Genomic DNA, 23,790 nt, shown 5'->3' with positions numbered 1-23,790 from the left:
GAACTCACGGACCGCGAGATCGTGACCTGGCTGAAGTCGGACGCTTAACCGACTGCGCCACCCAGGCGCCCCAAGAAACATTTCTTAAAGGATAACAGACGTGATAAAAATGCACATTTCTTAGGTGCATAGCTCTGTAATTCACAACCAAACACACGGGCTAGCACCCATTTTCCGTTTACAAGTCCCTACCCACCTCAAGGGCAACAACTATCCTGACTTCTAAAACCGTAGATTCATTTTGCCTGCGTCTGTACTTCAGTAAATGGAATCAGATCATTCACGCTCATTTGTATTTGTATCTGTAGTTACGTTTTGATCATTCTTATTGCTGTGTACTAATCCATCATTGTGAATATATCAAGATTTATTTATCTGTTCTACTGTTGCGTGGCAATTGGGTATTTTCCATTTGTATTCTCTATTTGTAGTTTCTTTTCTATTTGTAGTTTCCCCAGGTGGAATTACTGGGGCATAAAGTATGCATATATCCATCTTTAGTATTCCGAAATGGTTTTACCAGTTTACTGTCTCACCAGCATGGTAAGAGAGACTTTATCAGTAATAGGAGTGATATTATATCTATCTGTCACTCCTTTGTCTTGTATCTCCTTTTGTTGAGAACTAAAGTAGTGGAGAGGGGTGATACTTATTGGGGCCCCTCAAAACCTTAAGGATAAGATTCTACTGCTCACAGGGTTCTCCTGATGACTGACCAACTGTAAAGTGCTAGCACCATGCCTAGCACAGGATAGGTATACAGAATGTGTTAGTTGTGGCTCTTATTTTGTAGTCATCTTCTCAGACCTGCCTCCAGGCAGAGGTAAAGTAAAGCAGTGATGACTGCACATGCCTTCTGCTCCAACTCCTGCTTATCCATCCAATCTTGCTTTGTAGGGTTGGGAAAAGATGAGGACTCCGAATGTTTCAGTGACTATACTGTAGGGCCACGAACAACACGAGGCTCAAATACTCCTTTCCGTAACTTGCACTGCATCCTTTAACCAGACCAGGCATTTCACCAGGGTGTTGGAGGGGCTGAGGACTGGTAATGCCCTAACTCTGTTAGGTTTCATTGTAAAATAAATCTTCTAATGTACTAGGAAAGATACTCAGCCCAGGCACTGAAATTTTAATGGCAGAAATCCTGAGGAGAGCTAATTATACAGCTAGATATAATTTTTGCCTTTTGCAATTTTCTGGAAATGGTTATTGTTTATTTAGCCAATAAATTAAATATATGCTGGATGGATACCTGGGTGTCTCAGTCAGTTAAGCATCTGATTCTTGGTTTCAGCTCAGGTCCTGATCTCATGGATTGTGAGATTGAATCCTGCATTGGGCCCCATTCTCACAGGTGGAGCCTGCTTGGGATTCTCTCTCCCTCTTTCTCTGCCCCTACCAGGCTCGCATGCTCTCTCTTTCTCTCAAAATAAATAAATAAGCTTTAAAAATATACTTCTGGATTAAAAAAAACATTTTCCAATATATGTATAAATCAGAAAGAAGTATATGTGACTGAAATCATCATTGCATCCGAGGAGATAAATTTATTTTTATACTGATTGTGTCTGATTACACCTTTTTCCCCCACATTGAAACATAATTTATGGAGTTTTTGAGAAGCAATATCTTTCAGTGATATGATCTTCTAGGTAAAACAAAATGTTTCCCTATTTTAAAAAAAGTGTACTTCATATTTTGAGCAGTTTTATACTTAAATAAAAATTACAAAGACAGCGCAGAGAGTTACCACATACGCCATGCTCAGTTTCTCCTGCAATTAAGGTACTAGTATAGTACATTTGTTATAATTAAAGAACTGATATCAATTTGTTAACTAAAGTTCATACTTTACTCAATGTCCTTAGTACGTACCTAATGTTCTTTTTCTATCCTAGGATCTCACCCAGGATACCATGTTACATTTAGTTGTTGTGTTTCCTCAGGCTTCTCTTGGCTGTGACATTGTCTAAACTTAATTTGTGTTTGAGGAGTACTGGTCAAGTATTTTGTAGAATGTGCCTTAAGTGGGATTCATCTGATGTTTTTCTCATGATTAGACTGGGAGAGGGTTTTTGGGAGGAAGACCACAAAGATAAGAGCCATTTTCATCACATTGTATCAAGGGTCCATTCTATCAATATGGCCTATTACTATTGATGTTGACCTTGATCACTTGGCTGAAGTAGTGTGTCCTGTTTTTCCACTGTAAAATTATGCTCTTTCCATACTGTGCTCTTTGTAAGGAAGTCACTATGCAAAGCCCACACAGAAAAAAGTGGGGAGATATGCTTCACCTCCTTGAGAGTAGAGTACCTACATAAATTATTTGGAGTTCTTCTGCAAAGGAGATGGGTCTCCGTGCCCTCATTTATTTATATATTCAGCCATTTATTTATAGACCCATAGATGTTTATGTTTATAACTTTGAGTTATAGTCCAATACCACATTATTTATTTTATTGCTCCTCAATTTGTTCCAGGTTTGGCTATTGGGAGCTCTTTGTGTTGGCTCTATATCCCTTTGACATCCCCCTCTCATTGTGTGTGTGTGTGTGTGTGTGTGTGTGTGTGTGTGTGTGTGTGTTTTAATATTTTCTTAGTTTCTTTAACTATAAGATGCTCCAGGACCATCTTGTGTATTTCCTGACCTAGTCCTAGAATCAGCCATTTGTCCAAGGAGAAATTCCTTGGAGATGCCTTGGTTCCTCTTATTGGAGAATGATATTAGAAACTAAGATCTGGGGGCTCCTGGGTGGTCCAGTTTGTTGAGCATCTGACTCTTGATTTCAGTTCAGGCCATGATCTTACAGTTCATGAGATTAAGCCCATCAGGAACCTGCTTGGAATTCTCTCTTTCCCTTTCTCTCTGCCCCTCCCCCATTTGTGCTCATTGCACTTGCTCTCTCTCTCTCTCTCTCTCTCAAGATAAATAAACTTAAAAAAAAAAAAAGAAACTAAATTCTGGGCTCTAAGAGTGCTCCTTGGTATTGGGGTGTCATTGGGGTTCTCAGCTCTGTCAGCTGACAAAATGAGGAAATGTACTTGTGTATATTAACTCTTGTACATACACAAACATATAAATATCTTTATATGTAACCATATGTATCTATGTTAAGCTAAATATGTGCTCATACTGATAGGTCCAAATCTAATCCATTACCACATGGAACATTCTGGCCTCCTAACTTTTTTTATCTCTGAACTCCAACTCCAACAGTGCGAAATCTGACTCTTTCTAATCCATTTATGTAATTGCTCAATTCCAGTGTATGGCACTATCAAAATTGTTAACCTGAAACTCCATGGGAAACAACTTTCTATTCAACTAGAGTTACAGTTTGATATACATTTTCTCCTGCCTTCAGAGGTTTTTTTCCCTCCTTTTTTTATGAAGTATAATTAACATACAGTATTACATTCATTTTGGATATACATATAATTCAATAATTCTATAAATCACTCAGTACTTTTTGAAGTATGCGTACTTTTAAAAAAAGTTTATTTATTTTGAGAAAGAGAGTGAGAAAGAGAACCAGTGGGGGAGGGGCAGAAAGAGAGGGGGGACAGAGGATCCGAAGCAGGCTCTGTGCTGACAGCAGAGAGCCTGATGTGGGCTGAACCGTGAGATCAAGACCTGAGCCAAAGTCAGATGCTCAGCTGGCTGACGAGCCACCCAGGCGCCCCAAGGTAAGTGTACTCTTGATCCCCTTTATCTATCTTACGCCTCCTCCCATCTACCTCCCCTCTGGCATCCATCAGTTTGTTTTCTGTATCTAAGAGTCTCATTTTTTGTCTCTTTTTTTTTCTTTGCTCATTTGCTTTGTTTTTAAAATTCCATATGTGAGTGAAATCGTATGGTATTTGTCTTTCTGTGACTTACTTTACCCACCATTGTACCCTTTAGGTCCATTCATGTTGTTGCAAATGGCAAGATTTCTTCTTCCCTGCCTCCCTGCCTTCCCTCCTTCTTTCCTCCTTTCCTTTCCTTTTACTCTTTTTTTATTTGAGTATAGTTGACACACAATGTTATATTAATTGCAGGTGTACAACATAGTGATTTAACAAGTTCATACATTATGCTATGTTCACTATAAGTATAGCTACCCTCTGTCACCATGCAACACTACTACAATATGATTGACTGTGTTCCTTATTCTGTGCCTTTTATTCCTGTGACTTACTTCATAACTGGAAACCTGTATCTCCCACTCCCCTTCACCCATTTTCCCCATCCCCTCACCCCCTCTGGCAGCCATCAGTTTGTTCTCTGTATTTATGGGTCTCTTTCTGTTTTTTGTTTGTTTATTTATTTGATTTTTTTAGATTCCACATGAGTGAAATCACATAGTATTTTTCTTTCTCAGTCTGACTTATGTCACTTATCATAATACTCTCCAGGTCCACCCATGCTGTTGCAAATAGCATGATCTCATCCTTTTTATGGCTGCATAATATTCCTCTGTGTGTGTGTGTGTGTGTGTGTGTGTGTGTGTGTCCCACATTTATCCATTAGTCTATTGATGGACACTTAGGTTGTTTCTACATCTCGGCTATTAGAAATAATGCTGCAATAAACATAGGGGTGCATTTATCTCATTAGATTAGTGTTTTCATTTTCTTTTTAAAAAATGTTTGTTTATTTTTGAGAGAGAGAGAGAGAGAGAGAGCGGGGGAGGGGCAGAGAGAGACAGAGAGGGAGACAAAGAATCTGAAGCAGGCTCCAGGCTCCACCCAACACGGGGCTCAAACTCACGAATGGCAAGATCATGACCTCAGCCAAAGTTGGACTCTCAACGACTGAGCCACTCAGGCACCCTAAGGATTAGTGTTTTCATTTTCTTTGGGTAAACACCCAGTAGTGAAATTATTTTTAATATTTTGAGGAACCTCCATACTATTTTCTATAGTGACTGCACCAGTTTGCATTCCCACTAGCAGTGCATGAGGGTTCCTTTTTCTCTACATCCTTGCCAACATTTGTTGTTTCTTGTGTTTTTGATTCTAGCCATTCTGATAGGTGTGAGGTGACATCTCATTATGGGTTTGATTTACATTTTCCTGATAATTAGTGATGTTGAGCCTCTTTCCATGTGTCTGTTTGTCATCTGTATGTCTTCTTTGGAAAGATGTGTATTCAGGTCCTCAGCCCATTTTTTAACTGGATTATTTGCTCTTTTTGATGTTGAGTCAAGCTCTTTATATATTTTGGATATTAACCCCTTAATGGATATGTCATTTACAAATATCTTCTCCCATTCACTAGGTTGTCTTTTTGTTTTGTTGATGGTTTCCTTGACTGTGCAGAAGCCTTTTATTTTGATGTGTTCCCAATAGTTTATTTTTGCTTTTGTTTCCTTTGTCTGGGGAGACATATCTAGAAAAATGTTTCTACATATGATGTCAAAGAAATTACTGCCTATGTTTTCTTTTAGGAGTTTTATGGCTTCAGGTCTCACATTTACGTCTTTAATCCACACTGAGTTTATTTTTGTGTATGGTATCTAGAAAGTGGTCCAGTTTCATTCTTTTACATGTTCTTTTGCCTTAGGTCTTACAGACTCCACCCATTTCCAAAATTACTTAGATCAGCACCTTTACCCCTACCTCCTTCAGTGAAGTTGTTTCAAATATTTTTAACACGGCCTGATTGTTCTGTCACTTTCTGCATTCCATTCTAGGATCCCTTGACCTCTGAAATCGTTTTTAAATTTGCATGCATTCAGGTTGACTCTTTGTACTGGAAATGAAATTCTGTGGGTTTTGACACATGTGTAGTGTCACGTACCCACAATTACATACAGAATAGTTTCACCACCCTAAGAAATTGCCTGTGCTTAATCTGTTTAACTCTTCCTCCTCTCTCTCTGAGCCCCTGGAAATCACTGATACCTTTCCTGTCTCTATACTTTTGCCTTTTCCAGAAAGTCATATAAATGGAATCATATGGTATTTAGCCTTTTTAGACTAGCTCTTTTTACTTAGCACCGTGCATTTAAGATTCATCCATGCCTTTGGGGGCTTAAAAGCTCATTTCTTTTTACCCCTGAATAATATTTCCTCGTATGGATTTATACATATATATATACACATACATATATACACACATATATATACACACATATATGTGTGTACATACATGTATGTATATACATGTATGTATATATGTATGTATATATACATATATACACATACATATATACACATACATATATACACATACATATATACACATACATATATATACACATACATATATACACATATATATACACACATATACATATATATATACATACACAGTTTGTTTATGCATTCACTTATTGAAGGACATTTTGGTTGCTTCCAGTTCTTGGTAGTTGTACATAAAGCTGCTATAAACATTCGTATGCAGGTTTTTGTGTGGACATAAATTCTCAAATCAGTTGGGTAAATACCTAGCTGAGTTACATGGTAAATTGCTGAGTTAAATGGTAAAACTATGTTTAGCTTAGCTGCCCTATTTAGCTGACATGCCACTGCTCAAAATCAGGTGGTGACCATCCCACAATTGTCGACAGCCATCACTGTCAGTTATCTGTTTCTTTTACCCCATTCAAGTTCTTGCACGTGAATATAGTTCCTGAACTTCTCTCCTATGTCAGAATAATCATTCTATGTACTTTGCAACGTCTTTTCATATACATGATGGCAGTCGCAGTATAGTAACTAACCTGTTCAAGGGAGAATCCTTCCCCTGCCCCTGACCTACAACCTGATACTGGGAATCCTTTCACCTGTGAAAGAGGATACTGGTAGCACCTATATAAACCTACCTCAATGTGTTGTGAAGATTTAGTGAGTGCTTAGAGCAGAGTCCTTCTTTGACCAAGCCTCACTGCTGTCTGAAGGATCTGCCAAGATTAGAATGTGAATTTGTTCATTCCTATTCCTGTGCTTCTTCCACTAGAGATAACACCCCAACTTCATTTTCCTGTTACCCAGCCAATATGTGGACCTCACTAACACCCAAGCGATTGATCTAACCAGTCAATTTAGGAAAGCCTCTGGTAACTTCTGTGTATATGTATGGTAGGCAAGGGATTTGCTTTTAGTTAAATAGGAATGCCTAGTAGCCATTGGGAAAAATAGTCTTCTCTCACCTTTAAATGGAAGGAAAAGGACAACAGACTTTATTTCAGGGTATAGACTTGCAGATCAATGAATGGGCTAAGCCCTGAAGTAGTTCAGTGATCCATAGATTAAACTGCCTGAACATGAATTAGTGCATTAAACTCTATGGACACAAAATGGATCTGTTCAGAAACAAGTTTGGGCGGTTCATGTCTGGTACATAGTGTTTTCAGAATAAGGTTTAATTTTTAAAAGAGGTTTTAGAGCTCTGTATCCCAGCCAGAGAATGCTTATCTGCTTTATGCTAGTTTTTACCTGCAGAGTTTTTGTCTTTGTGACATCATTTATTTGCTCCTGTATTTTAAAATGCATTGCACAATGGTGGGAACTCATCTAAGAAAGTTAATCATACCCTGGCAATCCTTGAGCATGCTGGTAGTTACTGAGAAGATTTTAAGAAGGATGTTATATCAATACACTAAGTCTTCTGTATGGTCAGGCTGATTTCCTATGATTGGTTGGTTGAACGGTGAATGTGCAAAAAAATCCTAGAGAACTGACAGGTGGAGATTAATACTGTGTTAGCAAGATCAGCAAACAAAAAAATCCACAAATGCTTTCACACACACATGCTCATATATGTGTGTGCACACATACACACAAGCACGCACAAACATATCTTTGTTGATATCTGTTTGGCCTGGACTAGTTGTATGTGTGGGATGTGACTGGTACTATCAAAAAGGATCACCAGGTTTCCAAATCACTTGCAATGACTAATATCAGTTAAAAATGCTTGAATTATCCAATTGATCAGGGTCACAGTCTAGTCTGGAAAACATTTATAGATAAAATTACATTCTAAACATACTAATAATTTAAATATATGAATATATTTATATATAAAGATATAAATGTTGCCATTAAATATTTAATAAATCATCCAGGGTTCTTTTTACAACTGTAATGTGAAGGATAGCTCTCTACCGGGTGGGTCAAATGTTTATATCGTGAATATTGGTATTAGGACTCAGGTATTTCTTGACCTGCATACTCCTATCAGGAAAAGCACAAGGTGTAGAATTTTTTATTCATGCATTCACTTAGTTTATTCACTGTACAAATATTTAGCACTTACAATGTACCTGGCATTGGTCATGTTACTGGGGAACATAATCCAATGGTTGCTTGGGGGAATTGAAACAGTTATTAAAGCCAAGTGATTTGATTGACTAAATGTTTTTATTTAAAGTTGAAGGCTCAGGAATATTAAGCAACCAAAACTTTTTGACCAGTTTTACCTGTGCACACCCAATATGCACACACATACCTTCTACCAAATCTCTCTTGGGATCATTACCTGCTTTCCAACCATTGCCTGTTGGCTATAACTCCAACAGGTATATTGGCCATAATTGACAAACTGAATGGCTTATAAATGCAAAAAAATCCTAATCTATTCACTTCATCTACTCTGTAGGTACAAGTACAACGAGAGTCAAATAAATGTCATGTCATACCAAACAATGAGGTATATGGCTTTAAATTTTCATTTAAACATATCAAAATGGACCCAGAAATGATAACAACAGAGGCAGGTGAACATTCCTTACAACCCCTTTCTACTGTCTATTTTCTGGCATTGTTTTCAGATGACTATATGGTAAATGTGTTTCATTCCCTGCTAGTAGATTTGCAGAACACATTATTTAATTTTAATGAAGAAGTTTTACATCCAAATAGCTGCAAGACAAGCAGATTTTGCTTTCTTACAATTTTATTAGTAAAAAATGAAGGTATCAATATTGAAAAGTCACAAATGTGAAGTTTTGTTTGTTTTTACCAGTATAAAGTTTTTAAAAAAATTTTTTTAATGTTTATTTTTGAGAGAGAGAGACACACACACAAAGTGTGAGTGAGGGAGGGGTAGAGAGAGAGAGAGGGAGACACAGAATCTGAAGCAGGCTCCAGGCTCTGAGCTGTCAGCACAGAGCCCAACATGGGGCCCGAACACACAGATTGTGAGATCATGACCTGAGCCGAAGTCAGATGCTTAACCGACTGGGCCACCCAGGCACCCCACTACCAATATGAAGTTTTAAGTCAAATATCTGTATTCTCTTAAAGGAGAATATCCTTTCTGAAGCTTGGGAGTTGCCATTAGTGGACAAATAAGTTAAATAGACATTGGCAACGAAAGAAAATTCCCATTAGTTTGGTTAAATATTTTTGTTTGTTTGACTTCAGGTTTATTTCATTACAAAAATAGAAAAAAAAACCGTGTAAGATTATAGAAGAATAAGAAAGAAAATAATTAACTTTGGCTCCCCCATGCAAATGATTCTGATGTGCTTCACTGGACACAAGACGTAGCCTGAGACTCCAAGAAACTGGTTCCTTTCCTCGGCTTGGCAGAGCATCTGTTTCTCACAGAAGCCTGAAAAAATACCCAGCTCTGTGGATTGCTGGGGTTCATTTCTGGTCATTGCACTAGCATGGAACAAAGTGTAACCATGTAATCAGTATGTGGGGGATGGAATGCTGTAGGGGGTTGTGTTAAGTACACTCCAAATTCTATGTATGCTCAGTGCTATGGAATGATTGTTTGGGTCCCCCTCCAATTCATCTGTTGAAGTCCCAATCTCCAATACGATATGTGGAGGTGGAACTTTGGGAGTTAATTAGGTCATGAGGGTAGAGCCTCCTTGAATGGAATTAGTGCCATTAGAAGAAGAGACATGAGGGGCGCCTGGGTGGCGCAGTCGGTTAAGCGTCCGACTTCAGCCAGGTCACGATCTCGGTTCATGAGTTCGAGCCCCGCGTCAGGCTCTGGGCTGATGGCTCGGAGCCTGGAGCCTGTTTCCGATTCTGTGTCTCCCTCTCTCTCTGCCCCTCCCCTGTTCATGCTCTGTCTCTCTCTGTCCCAAAAATAAATAAACGTTGAAAAAAAAATTAAAAAAAAAAAAAAAGAAGAAGAGACATGAGAGAGATGATCTTTGTCTCAGTCATGTGAGGACATAGCAAAAAGGTGACCATGTGTAAATCAGGATATGGTCCATTACAGAACCAAACCGTTCTCGCACCCTGATCTCACACCTCACAGCTTCCAGAACTGCAAGATAGAAGTTTCTGGTTTTTTTTCAGTCACCCGGTCCATGGTATTTTGTCACACCAGCCTGAGGAGACTAAGACATTTTTGTACCGAAAAAAAAGAATCACACTGCATTCATGGCCCATGGTTGTACAAACAATAAGGAACACCGTGTCTGTTACTGCAAGAAAGCAAGTGTCAGAAAGGAACAATCTCTTCTTTAGACACAGAAGTAAAAATGCACATATCCAGTACAAAAGAAGGGGTGACTGTTCCTCTTAGTTCTGGCGATTTTATCTTTAATAATTCCAGAGAGGCGCTGACAAGCTGGAAGGTGAGGGCATGACTGTTGTGTTCCCTATTGAATGCACAACCTTGGTGTGGGGCACTCAGTGGACACACGTAAATAGTTTTTGAGTAAATATGCGAGAGCAACTGGGGCTGTGGTAGAGTTCTAAAATAGACCATGTAGTTAAATAAAATGAAGATATCTTCCTCTGGGAAAAAGAAGACTCAGGGCACGCAACAGTGCTCTTCAAAGCAGTTGAAAGAAATATACAGAGGAGACCTCGACTCAATCTATGGAATAAAATGACTGCATAGACAGGAATTTATCATGACAGCTGCCTCCCATGGTAGAGAACCACCGGAACAGCTCTTGATGTGTCTTGGCCACTTTAATTCTTAATTACTTTCCACATCTTCCTTTCACTGGAGTGGCTCATCCATTCAATTATTCATTCGAAATATATACTGAACATCTTCAAAATACCAGGCACCCTATTAGGTGCCAGAGAAACACCAGTGAACCTAACAGACATGACCTCTTCCCTCATTCAGTTTATAAGCTAGTGAGCAATGAGATTGGTTATCATAGTGAATTGTTTGAAAAGAAGCTACATGATCACTTGTTGAGGGTAGCAAAAAGGGAAATTCTGAATCACACATCAGGGCCAGGCAAAATGATCTTGCGAGTTCTTCTAAGTCTGGAGATTCCTGGGATGCTTCGTTTTCTCCCTGGATTCCCATCTCTTAAGGACCCTATGATGACCTGGGATTCATTATGTTCACCTTCATCCTCCTCACCTCCACTTTCAAGTCACTGCTGAATTTTGACCTTTCTAATTCTAGTTCCCACACTCCTATCACAAGGTCATCCTCATGGTTGCTGACATCTCCTAACTGGGCCCACGTCCCTAATCCAGCAGAGTGCAAATGACAGAGTGCAGCATTCCAGGAGACCCTAATGCAGCTTTTCTGCAGATCATAGGCTGAAAAATATAATTCTGTAGTGGATTGAATGATGACTCCCGAAAAGATATGTCTATGCCCAAATCCTTGGAAACTGGGAATGTTATCTCATTTGGAAAAAGTCTTTGCAGACATAATTAAGTTAGGGATCTTGAGATGAGATCATTCTGGATTCCCCAGGCGAACCCCAAGTGCAAAGACAAGTGTCCTTATAAGAGACAGAAGAGGAAAAGAGAGAGGAGAAGGTGATGCAAAGACAGAGGCAGAGATTGAAGTGATATGGCCACAAGCCAAGGAAGAGGAGGATTGTTGACAGCCAGCGGGGGCTGCAAGAGGCAAGGAAGGGTCTTTCCAGAGAGCCTCCAGAGAGCCTGCAGCCTTGCTGGCACTGTGATTTTGGACTTCTGGCCTCCAGAACTTAGAGAAAATCATTTTCTGCTTTTTAAAAGCTACCCAGTTTCTTGGGGCGCCTGGGTGGTTCAGTCAGGTAAGCATCTGACTTTGGCTCAGGTCATGATCTCACAGTTCGTGGGTTTGAGCCCTGTGTTGGGCTCTGTGCTGACAGCTCACAGTCGAGTCAGGAGGCTGCTTTGGATTCTCTGTCTTCCTCACTCTCTTCCCCTCCCCAACTAGCGCTCTGTCTCTCTCAAAAGTAAATAAACTTAAAAAATTTTTTTTAAAAAGCTACCCAGGTTCTGATACTGGTTGCAGCAGCCTGAGGAAACTAACGTATTATGCCTTCTACTATCCAAAACAACCAATTTCTCACGAAGCTGTCAGGTGGGGGGGGGGGTCTTGCTAAATGCAAATGTGACCATTTTGCGCCCCTGCTTTAGGCCCTCTGTTGTCTCTACGCAGCCAGTAGAGGCGCCTCCTTTCCTGGCTCTGACTCCAGGAAAGACTGCATTCTCTTGAGTGACGCACTCCCTGGGGGTACACAGGTGATGTTCAACTCACAGCACAATGGAATTAATGCCATTTGCCCTCCCACTCAAGAATTAATGTCACAATGGAACTGAGATGACTGATGTGTGATGATGATTATAGGGGATAGACACTCTGATTTAATTAAACATAACAAAATCAGAAAAGAAACCATTTTCAAAGTACCGCGTGCTATTAGATTACTTAAAACTCACCCCTGCTGATCACACTCTGCTGGCCGCCTGCTGTCACCCGGTGTCTGCCTTTCTCTCAAGCTTTTTCTCCCCTGAGCATATTATGCTTTGGCAATGTCAACTTGCTTCTAGTCCCTCAGATGCAACTTGTTCATTCAGGCCTCTTGGCTTTGCACATCCTCTTCCTTTTGTTTGGAATGCCCTTCTACCCTTAGCCACCTTTTAACTCCTTTTCGTTTTTTTAAATGTTAATTTATTTTTGAGAGACAGAGACACAGAGCACAAACAGGGTAGGGTAGGGGCCAAGAGAGAGGGAGACACAGAATCCGAAGCAGGCTCCAGGCTCTGAGCTGTCAGCACAGAGCCCGACATGAGGCTTGAACTCACAAACTGTGAGATCATGACCTGAGCTGAAGTTGAACGCGTAACTGACTGAGCCACACAGGGTCACTTTTTTTTTTTTTTGAAAGAGAGAGATTGCATGTGTCTCTCTTGATGAGAGGGGGGGCAGAGGGAGAGACAATCCTAAGCGGGCTCCAAGCCCAGCATGCAAGCACAATGCGGGGCTTGATCTCATGATGGTGAAGTCAAGAATCGGATGCTTAACCAACTGAGCAACCCAGGGGCCCCTCCTATTCATTTTTTATTTTTTATTTTTATTTTTATTTTTATTTATGTTTTTTTTAAAAAAAATTTTTAACGTTTATTTATTTTTGAGACAGAGAGAGAGAGACAGAGTATGAACGGGGGAGGGTCAGAGAGAGAGAGGGAGATACAGAATCTGAAACAGGCTCCAGGCTCTGAGCTGTCAGCCCAGAGACCGACGCGGGGCTCGAACTCACTGGCCGAGAGATCATGACCTGAGCCGAAGTCGGACGCTCAACCAACTGAGCCACTCAGGCGCCCCCTTATTCATTTTTTAAAGCCAAACTCATATGCCATTTACTTTAGAAAGACTTTTTGCCTCCTTAAGATTTGATCAATTCCTCTCTTATGTAATGAACTTTTTATAAAATATGAAGACTTATTCTACATATTCTACTATACTATAATCCTTTGTTTATTTGTCCATTTCCTTGAAGCCCAGGCCATTTAAAACTCATCTTAGTATTCTGTGTCTAGCACAGAGATGAAACTCAGTATGAGTCTCCTGAATTATATTGATTCAGAATTTACACTCTGGAGTTGGTGATCACATTTGAGGCTTGTGATACTTCTTTTGCAATGAAAATAGCACAGATATCAATATTTAATTGAATTTTTCATGATTTTAAGGGTGCAGTTGTGAGAGGCTGGTAGAGAGACTGAAGAAAATGTATGTATTTTGGGGGGGGCACTCAATTATTAGGTAGCAATACTGGGTTTTGTACAATTACTCTGAGAATGGAGTACATGATGATCTCCTTTTATGAAGACCTGGTGATAAAATAGAAAAAGAGTTACTTCTATTCTCCACAAAAAGAAACAAAAATAGTTTTGAGAGTGAGACAGCGTTTTCTCTTCATGCTTCACATGAAGATTTGTCCTGGACCCTGGTCCTTATAAACTATCACCTGCCTGTGTCCCTGCAGGTAGTTTTCTCAGCCCTACCAGAACAGACCCACTTTTTCCCAGAGATACAGAAGGACATTGTGGCTCAGCGTTCCTTTGGGAATAGATGTTTGGAATAAAAATAATGCAACAGTACCATTTCCGTGAGTTCTCTAAATGGCTTGAAAGGACGTCTCTTGGTAAAAGCACCATTTCTATCCCTGTCCTAAAGCTGGGATGCTGCCTGAGCTATTTTTGGTGTTGTTTCCAGTTGCCGCTGGCCAGTGGCAGGATTTCACACTTGGCTGCCAGTTCTCATTACTGCCCACGGCTCCCTTTCTTGGTAAGGCTTCTCCTCCCAGGCTGACGTATGCGGAACTGCCTCTGCCTTGCTGGGCCAGGAAGATGCTTTGTACGGTCTGGTGTGTTTGTGTTTGACTAGGCAGGACCTGCACATCACTTTCCAGATTGATAGTGCTTTCTCCCCTAAGGCTGTAAGTGCAGGAGATTTAGCCACTTTCTTAGGGAGCTGCAGTCAGAAATGTATCCAGGTAAATGCAAATGAGGAGTTCTCTACCCCAGGACACTGAACTCTACGGATAACATCTATAGGTTTCCTTCCACTCTGGCTTCAGGTGGGGCTTGGCCAGTCTGAGGGCCAGGCCAGTAGGATGTTGGAGGCAGGCAAGTGAGATCAGGATACATTTCCCCTGACTTCCTCTCTATGAGGTCGCCTCAGGCTGGCTGTGTTCCTTGACCCAAGTCACTGCTCTTCTCAAGGTGTTTCTCTGCACAGGACTCTCTTTTTCTGAGTTCCAGTAATTGTTGCCTCTTTGTTCTTTCAGCGCAGGTGTGGTAAATGCTCAACAGTCACTAATGTTGGCTTTCTGCGCAATCCCCTGTGTCTCTAAAGCCCACCCCCCCCCCGCCCCGCCCTCCACCACCTGACCTTTGAAATCTTCAAGGTGAATGTGCCATCTGTTCACTGTTGAGGTTCTTCTTGATACACTCACCTAAACTGGAGTTACACTAAAAAGCTTAATGAGCAGGGAGTTTTTTGGTTTCACGGGATTATTTGGTTTTAAGGAACAGAGACTCGCTGAATGAACAGAGGGTTGACTGAAAGGAGGCAGCAAATAGAAAGACAAATGAAGTACAATAAAGGCAAGCCATCCCCCCTGAGAATTGGAAAGACTCTTATTTCTTGATCTTAACTCTTATAGTTTCTTGTCTCTATCACCTGTTCCATTTTCTCTAACAGAACATCTTCCTCTGCTTTCTCCTGCTTCTAATCCCCAAGCTTCACCTTGTGCATGATTTTGTCTTATCAAGATAGGGACTTCATTTTTCACCTCTGACCTGGCAGCTGTCTTGTAATTAAGTAGTGATTATTGGATCATAAAACAAATTAATAAACTAACAAGATTGTAGTTATCAATGGGGAGATGAAAGCAAACTCAAACCCTTTTGGGGAGAGATAGAGTTTACCCATTTTGTAAACAATGAATGTTTACAAAAGATGGAAAGTTGAGTTGCTGAAGATATGCACTAATCTACTCCTATAGGATCGTAAATGGTGATATAGGTCTACTATGCACCCATATTTTTCAGAAATGAGGGTCAAGTCTTCCAGGCAATGGAAGAGAATGTTTTTGTTCTCAGACATGATACTTTAGTGCCAACATGGAAGGCCAGAGTTTTCTGTACATGGCAAGCTACTGGCTCTGCCTCCTTCAAGCTGGTCTGAATGTCCCTGGAAGTTCAGGATATGTTTGAACCTTAAAATGGTAATAAAATATCCACAGCAGCTTCATAATGGTTGACTTTATCAGACCTCAGAAAGAATTTGACCTTCTTTCTGGTGCGCCCAGACCATAAGTATGAATTAGTGCCAAGAATGGAGGGCTCAGACTGCTTCATTTCAGCCAAAACGACATATTGCTGAAAAGATAATTTACTTGAATGTTCTTATTTTACATGAGGAAATTGAAGCCCAGGAAGTTTGAGTGACCTACTCATGGTCTCACAGAGAGTTGATGTCTACCACCCCGATTTCCCTACAGTTGATTACCTGTAGTACCAAAGATGTCTTTGAATGTAGGATGACAGAATAGAGGCAGCTTTCAGTGTGCATGGAAAACCCTCGAAGAGTGGTTTCCACAGTAGGTTGATAAGATGTGGCAGTAACCATATAATTTATTGTTCCAAATAAGACCATTTTGAAAGGGAAAATGAGTGCTGTCAATAATTGGGCCAGCACATCAGACATAACATCCGAGTGTCTCCCCAAATAAGAGGCCATTGCAGAGAAGTGGTAAAGAGGAAACTTTATGCTAATCCATGACTCCAGTGAAGCCTGAAGAATAGGTGCTCATATGACCCGGTCCTTGTCGGTGATGTTTACCAAGGTTCTGAGCCTCTGGTTGCTGAAATCTAGAAGAAAAGCTTGGGCTGAGACTCTTCATATAATTGGGGGTTTACTATTCCTTTTGGTGGGAAAGGGGAACCATTTATCTCTCAAATTATAGACCACTAGTCTGTTGGACAGCTCTCAGAAGTACTCTTGTCTTCTCAAATTATGGGGTCAAGTTTTTCAGTCTAGTACCTTGTGTAAGGAACAAAGGCTATAGTATTAATTCCACTACTGATTTTCTCTGTTTTATGTTATGAAAAAAAGTAGGTATGCATAATAGAAATCCTTTCATAGTGCAGATCAATTCCCTCATTTATCTGACTCCATAAACAGGAGACCAAACTGTGTAATCTGTTTTCAGGTCACTGATCATTACTACTTTTTCTATGTCTGTGTCATGGCACCACTGTCAAAGTTTTGTGTTAATTGAACTACAGCCCTAAATTGTAGAAAATAGCACTGTGTTCTAAGTTCCTTATCTCTTCTCTCCAATATATATTTAACTTAACTTGTTACCATTATGCAAAAGAGTAGGATCTATGCCTTCCATGTGAGCAAAAAGGAAGACACATTCCTGCTGAGGGCTTGATTGCATTATTTCTTTTTTAATTTTTTTTAACATTTATTTATTTTTGAGACAGAGAGAGACAGAGCATGAACGGGGGAAGGGCAGAGAGAGGGAGACACAGAACCGGAAACAGGCTCCAGGCTCTGAGCTGTCAGCACCGAGCCCGACGCGGGGCTCGAACTCACGGACCGTGAGATTGTGACCTGAGCTGAAGTCGGACGCTTAACCGACTGAGCCACCCAGGCGCCCCTTGATTGCATTATTTCAAAACAGAAGCAAATGAACCTACTGGCTAATAATTTACAGGAAGAGCAATATGGCTAAAGAATACCAAAACTAAAGTCTCTCAACCAACAATCTTCCTCAATCAGTTGAAATATGAAACAACTCCATCAAATAGACCATTTATTCATTCATTTGTTCTTTCCTTCCGTTCCTAACCCTTCAGTTCCTTTGGTCTGGCCCTGAGCTAGACACTAAGAGCTAGGTTAATTTATCATGTTAATTTTTGGTCTATTTTTCTTTTAATCTGTCCTCCCTAACCTATCAAGAAAACTATTATGGAAAATTAGATGTCTTCCAGAAGACTTACTGAAGTTCTTTCGTGATCAAGGCGGTCAGTTGTTAATACCTACGTTTAATATTTTTCATGTCAAAATCATATTTTCCATGTTGGCACAGAGCTCTGCAGTGTCAACCAAGTACTTGTCTACATACAGGGCTAGATTCAATGCTTTCCTTTTGGTAAAATATTAGCCTAACTGCCAAGCACCCTCCTGGTGTGCGCCAACACTGAAGAGGAATGACTTTCTCTCTGGCCAGTTCTGAAAGACAACTCTTCTTCCCTCATTCCTGCTTTCTGAAGTGCCTGGCTAAATCCCCATGGAGTCAAAAATAGTGTCTCCATACTTTCCAGTGACAAAAGATACCCTTTGACATTTTCCAAGGTTTCCCTTGTAACAACTGGTATTTGAAAGGGACAAGCCAAAGGATGTTACCTGTTCTTCTTCCAGGTGCTCTCCCTGTGTTGAGCTAGAGCATTTTCTCAGCCACGGTGTCCACTCATACCTACATACCTTATGAGAAACTCTCAGGATTACATACAACGGAAGGCATTCCAAGACCTCATTTTTAATGACCTTATTTAATGAAATGTGCTATATATGGATGAAAATTAATGTTGAAATATGAAAATATATTTATATAGAATTTTATATCCTCTATGTAATAAAAGGAATCATATTTCTGTCATTTACTTTTCTACTTAAGAAAAGAGTATTAGTGCCTCGTAATCCTTCCAAGTCTAACATAGAGTCAGGCTCTTTCATATTTGATACCACTAGGAAAATATCAAAAGGAGAAAATCATGGGGAAGACATGGATTTAGATTTTTTAGTGTGTGATACTATGTAGGTAAATGGTAGCTTCTCCTGTATCATCGTCTCCATTCCTCCTAGTTTTGCGGAAATGGAGGTTATTGCTGGACCATTCTTTGTGCCTTAACCTCTGCAAATTCCAAGTAGAGGATTCTACAAAGCTGTCATCTGTTGTTAACTCTACTGTAAATAGAGGATCAAGTAAAGTTTAAAACAAGACCACAACCAAGGTATGGAGTTTCTTGGAAGGTCATACTTTCTGTTTCCTTTTAGGAGAAAACATAAGCGTGGTACTTGGAAATTAAATTGTCAATATATTTTGAACTTCATTAGTAGATGGTAACTAATTTATGTAGTACGTGTTCCTTGCTCAAAAATTAAACATTAGGCTCTTTAAACAATCCAATATTTAAGTTGAGAGGGGTCATGGGAATAGAAGAAAGGAAAAGGACCATTTTGGAAAGAGATCATGTTGCAAGTAATTTGATATTAACACTAGTTAGACCACTGAATGTTGCCAATGATTTACCTTCTTTTCTAAATTAAAACAGGATAAAGATTATGCTCATAATACTTTCCTCTTAATTTGCATCCAGCTGTGCTCTCTCGAATGGGAGAGAAAAAGAGATAGGGATGCAGAAGGAATTAATTATCCATAACTGTGTGAGTTTTGTGGCAATATGTTACACTTTTAAACATATATGTACGTCTCTTCTGAAGGAGCCACAAAATTAAATTATCAAAAATAAATTTCTTACACAATTTCACATAATATTTCCAATGAAATGCCTTCACTGAGTTACAATTTAATTTTATATCTTCAGGCTTTATATAGGATCAGTACACGTGAAGGTTCTCTAGAACACTTCCATAATTTTATAAAACTGTCATTGAAGAAATTATGTCTCATTGTTTAAGGACCACACAGCAATTCATCCTTGAATTCAGGTTAAAAAATTTTTAATTTTATGCAAATTATGCTTATTTTCTTTTATTAGACAAAGGGACAATATAGCCCAATATATTCCTAGTTTTCTCAAAGCTACTAAGAAACTCCAAATTAGAATCACTGCCCAGCTTTAGGAGTTCATTTAGCTCAAGTGCCTGGTGACTTTTATTTTCTTACTTTAAAAGCTGGCCATATATATTTTTTTCAATATATGAAATTTATTGTCAAATTGGTTTCCATACAACACCCAGTGCTCATCCCAAAAGGTGCCCTCCTCAATACCCATCACCCACCCTCCCCTCCCTCCCACCCCCCATCAACCCTCAGTTTGTTTTCAGTTTTTAACAGTCTCTTATGCTTTGGCTCTCTCCCACTCTAACCTCTTTTTTTTTTTTTTTTCCTTCCCCTCCCCCATGGGTTTCTGTTAAGTTTCTCAGGATCCACATAACAGTGAAACCATATGGTATCTGTCTTTCTCTGTATGGCTTATTTCACTTAGCATCACACTCTCCAGTTCCATCCACGTTGCTACAAAAGGCCATATTTCATTCTTTCTCATTGCCACGTAGTATTCCATTGTGTATATAAACCACAATTTCTTTATCCATTCATCAGTTGATGGACATTTAGGCTCTTTCCATAATTTTGGCCATATATTTTTAAACATGATGATTCATATTAAATGTATTGAAATGAAAAGGTGTAAATATGAAAGAGATTATAGAGTAGGCATTTACATTCCTAAATTCTGTTTGGTTACTTTTTAAAAAAATTCTCATTATCCTAGAATCATGCAGTTTTTGCCAACATGAACATTATTTATAATGTTGAAATATAACTTCACTGATATTGTAAATGAGGATTATTATAAATAGCAAATTTAAAAAAAAATATACACACACATTTTCTGTCACACCACTATTATTGGAGGTGATCATAAAATTAACTTCTAATCCTTTGGCAAATTGGTCAATGGTCAGGAATAAATATTGGTTGTTTTGTTAATATATTTATTTTTAAACTTTACCAATATTATCTTCCTGGCTATTGGCCTTAAAAATAATTATGGATACAGATTTTGTTCACCTTGGTAAATGAATACATTCTTTCCTTTACCATGTCTTGATGGAGAAAGGAATATATTTACATGAAGTAAGTAGCAGACCGCCTGGGGAGAGATGAGTTTTAACTGAAAAGATGGAATTAGTTTTATGTGATAGCAGCTGTTCTGCAATATGTGTAGGAAAATCAATGAATTTTGATTCTTGCAGTACATATGCTCACAATTCCTCCCGACTTCCAATAAAAGTCATGCTTCTAGTTCCTAAGGGTACTTGCTTCAGAATATTACATGTAGTAACTATAACTAAAAAAAATATATAATGATTTTATGGTTTACAATGTAAATGGATAGGCAGCCCAAAATTTCATCAACTTCTGCATCAGTTAGCATTGCATTTGGCTATATAGACAACAATAATAAAAGAAAATGCGCACACATAAATATAAAAACAACATTACACTGGCTGAAATAAGTAGAATGGTAATTCTCTTAGCCTCAGAGAAGATCTGAGATAGGCTCTCTGTGATTCATGTAGTGGCTCTACAACATCTTGCTACTCTGCCATCATCATTCTTTCACTTTTTTGGCCCATAATAGCTGCCTGCACTCCAGCCTTTGTATCTACATTCCAGTCAGAAGAAAGGAGGAAAAATGAAGAATCTGCCTCCCTCCATCTGAACTGAATGCTTTTTTTTTTTAATTCTCAAGTTAGTTAATATACAGTATAGTCTTGGCTTTCGGAGTGGAATCCAGTGATTCATCACTTACACATAACACCCAGTGCTCATCCCAACAAGTACCCTCCTTAATGCCCATCACCCATTTTCCCCACCCCCATCAACCCTCAGTTTGTTCTCTGTATTTAAGAGTCTCTTATGGTTTGCCTCCCTCTCTGTTTACGTATGATTTTTCCTACTCTTTCTCTATAATCATCTGTTAAGTTTCTCAGATTCCACATCTGGGTGAAATCATGTGATATCAGTCTTTCTCTGACTGACTTATTTCGCTTAGCATAATACTATGAAGGGTCTGCCTCTCTCCATTTCAGGGAAACTCCCCAGAAGTTCCACATTAACAGTTCCACTTATACACATTAGTCAGAATTTAGTCACATGATCACATCTCGCTGCAAAGGAGGCTGGGAACTATTGTCCTTTAACTGAGCACATTGCTTTTCCAAATAAGTTTTCAGTGCCTCCATTTATAAAATGGAGTTGACAGTGGAAGCTAACCCATAGGGTTACTGATTGTAAGAATATAAATGACTTTATATGGTGCCTGACACATAGAACATTATTGGTGAGAGCTATTAATGTGCTTTTAATGTATATTATCTCATTGATTCTTCAGAACAAGTCTGTGAAGTACAAATTCTTATCCTCGTTTTACAGATAAAGAAGCTGAAAGCTATAGAGGTTAAAAAATCTCTCTATGTGCATTCAGTTAGCAAACAGCAGAGACTAGACCACAGCCCAAGTCCCTTGACTCCAAATCCTTCCTCTTCTTATCATGCAGGCTGCTTTATTACTATATATTGGTTATGTGGTATCTCAGCAGTAAGAAAGCCCCAGGGTAGAAGGTCATGCATGTATCATGGACGTGAGGCACGGAATTTTCAGGATGTTCCTGTGCAAAACTGAAACCCACACAGAGTTGGTATGACAGAAGTAGCTGGAGCAGAACCAGTGTCTGTAGATCCTGGAGACAGGCGAGGTCAAGAGGACACAGAGAGTGCATAGAAGTTTTGACAAATATGGCTATTGATACTCCCTTAATAAGTCTTTTATAGCTATTAGCCTGCAGCTAGGTCAAATAGGATATTGCTTAGTTCATTGTTTAGTTTATTCTTACCCTTCCAGATTTAATAGCAGTTAAATATAAATAGCAGGAAATACATTTTGGCCAAGGTATCATGTAGCTGGGGTTGCCAGGTAAAGCAGAGAATGACCAGTTAAATTTGAATTTCAAACAACGTGTGTGTATGGGTCGAATATCTCATGGGCACCATGTTAAATTTGACTTTTGGGTAAGCAATGAATACCTTTTCTTATTGCAAATAGGTCTTAAATATTGCATAGGACATACCTGTGTTTAAACAGTTGTTTGTTGTTTATCTGACATTCAAATTTAACTAGGTGCCCTTTCTTTTCTTCTCCTTAAACTTGCAACATTAGTGCTAACTCACGTGATTATTTAGGATTCTAGCTAAGCACCCAGAACTGGCTCCACACAAAAGCAGGCATATAACACATATGAATGAAGAAGGTAACAGACCTTTTCTACTTAAAAAATGTTCCCCATAAATTTGCAAGATAGGGGCTGAAATTTCTACCATTTGAATAATTTGCATTATGATATTTTTCGTTATGACAACTCCATAACTTGTTATGTTTTATTTGAGCATTGCAAAATCCTAGAAGTTAAATGAATATATAAGTAGTCCCATTTTACAGATTAGAAATTTACAACTGAAAGATTAGGTGATTTGCCTGAGGTTACAAAACTGGTAAGTGACATAAAAGAGACTGAACATATATTTTGTGACTTGAGATTTCCTGCACTTTTTACATCAGTGGAGCTCAAATTTATTCAAGTGGCAGAGCCCCTAAAGCTTATGGTACTCCTTGCGGAACATCTGCTTCATTCACAAGACTACGTTATGTGTATATAATACAAAAATCAAAATAATAAGCACTTATAACCACATCAAAAATTGGCTGCTAAAATACAAATGAACCATCTACAATTTTTCCATAAATATTATCAAAGAAATTTACAATAATCCTATGAGACAGGTGCTAATATTACCTTCCTTTTGCAGATGAGAAAACCCAGGAGTGCACTGGGTATCTTCGGTGACAAGCTCTTATTGTCAAATATACTTTACAAATAATGCTGTCTGAGGTTATTTCCAAGCCTTGACAAAGAAGCAGAACAATATAGTCTCGATATAGAATACATGCATTAAAAGGCCAGATGCCAAGTTTCATTTAGTGAATTATGGGCAGAAATTCAGGGGATAGTCAAAAGGTCACCTTCTTCCAAGATATACCTATGTTCATACTGCATCTCCCAACCTGATTATTTTATTGAGCACTGAAATCTACACTTATACTATTTCTGCATTCTAGAGAGCTGATGGGCAATTAAATCAGTGTCTAGCTGCAAGAAAGGCCAAGTGCCTTCCTGGGAAGAAACTAGTCTTAAGGTAAGAGAAACACAACACTTGATACCTTACCTTACAGTAAAATAATCAAGGTGTTTGGCTCAAGGAAAATGGGTCATTGTCCAAGGGCAGGGGGTAGAGACATGTTT

This window comes from Lynx canadensis, chromosome B3 (genome assembly GCF_007474595.2).
Source record: "Lynx canadensis isolate LIC74 chromosome B3, mLynCan4.pri.v2, whole genome shotgun sequence".
Taxonomy (NCBI): domain Eukaryota; kingdom Metazoa; phylum Chordata; class Mammalia; order Carnivora; family Felidae; genus Lynx; species Lynx canadensis.
Note: the sequence above shows the minus strand (reverse complement) of the source record.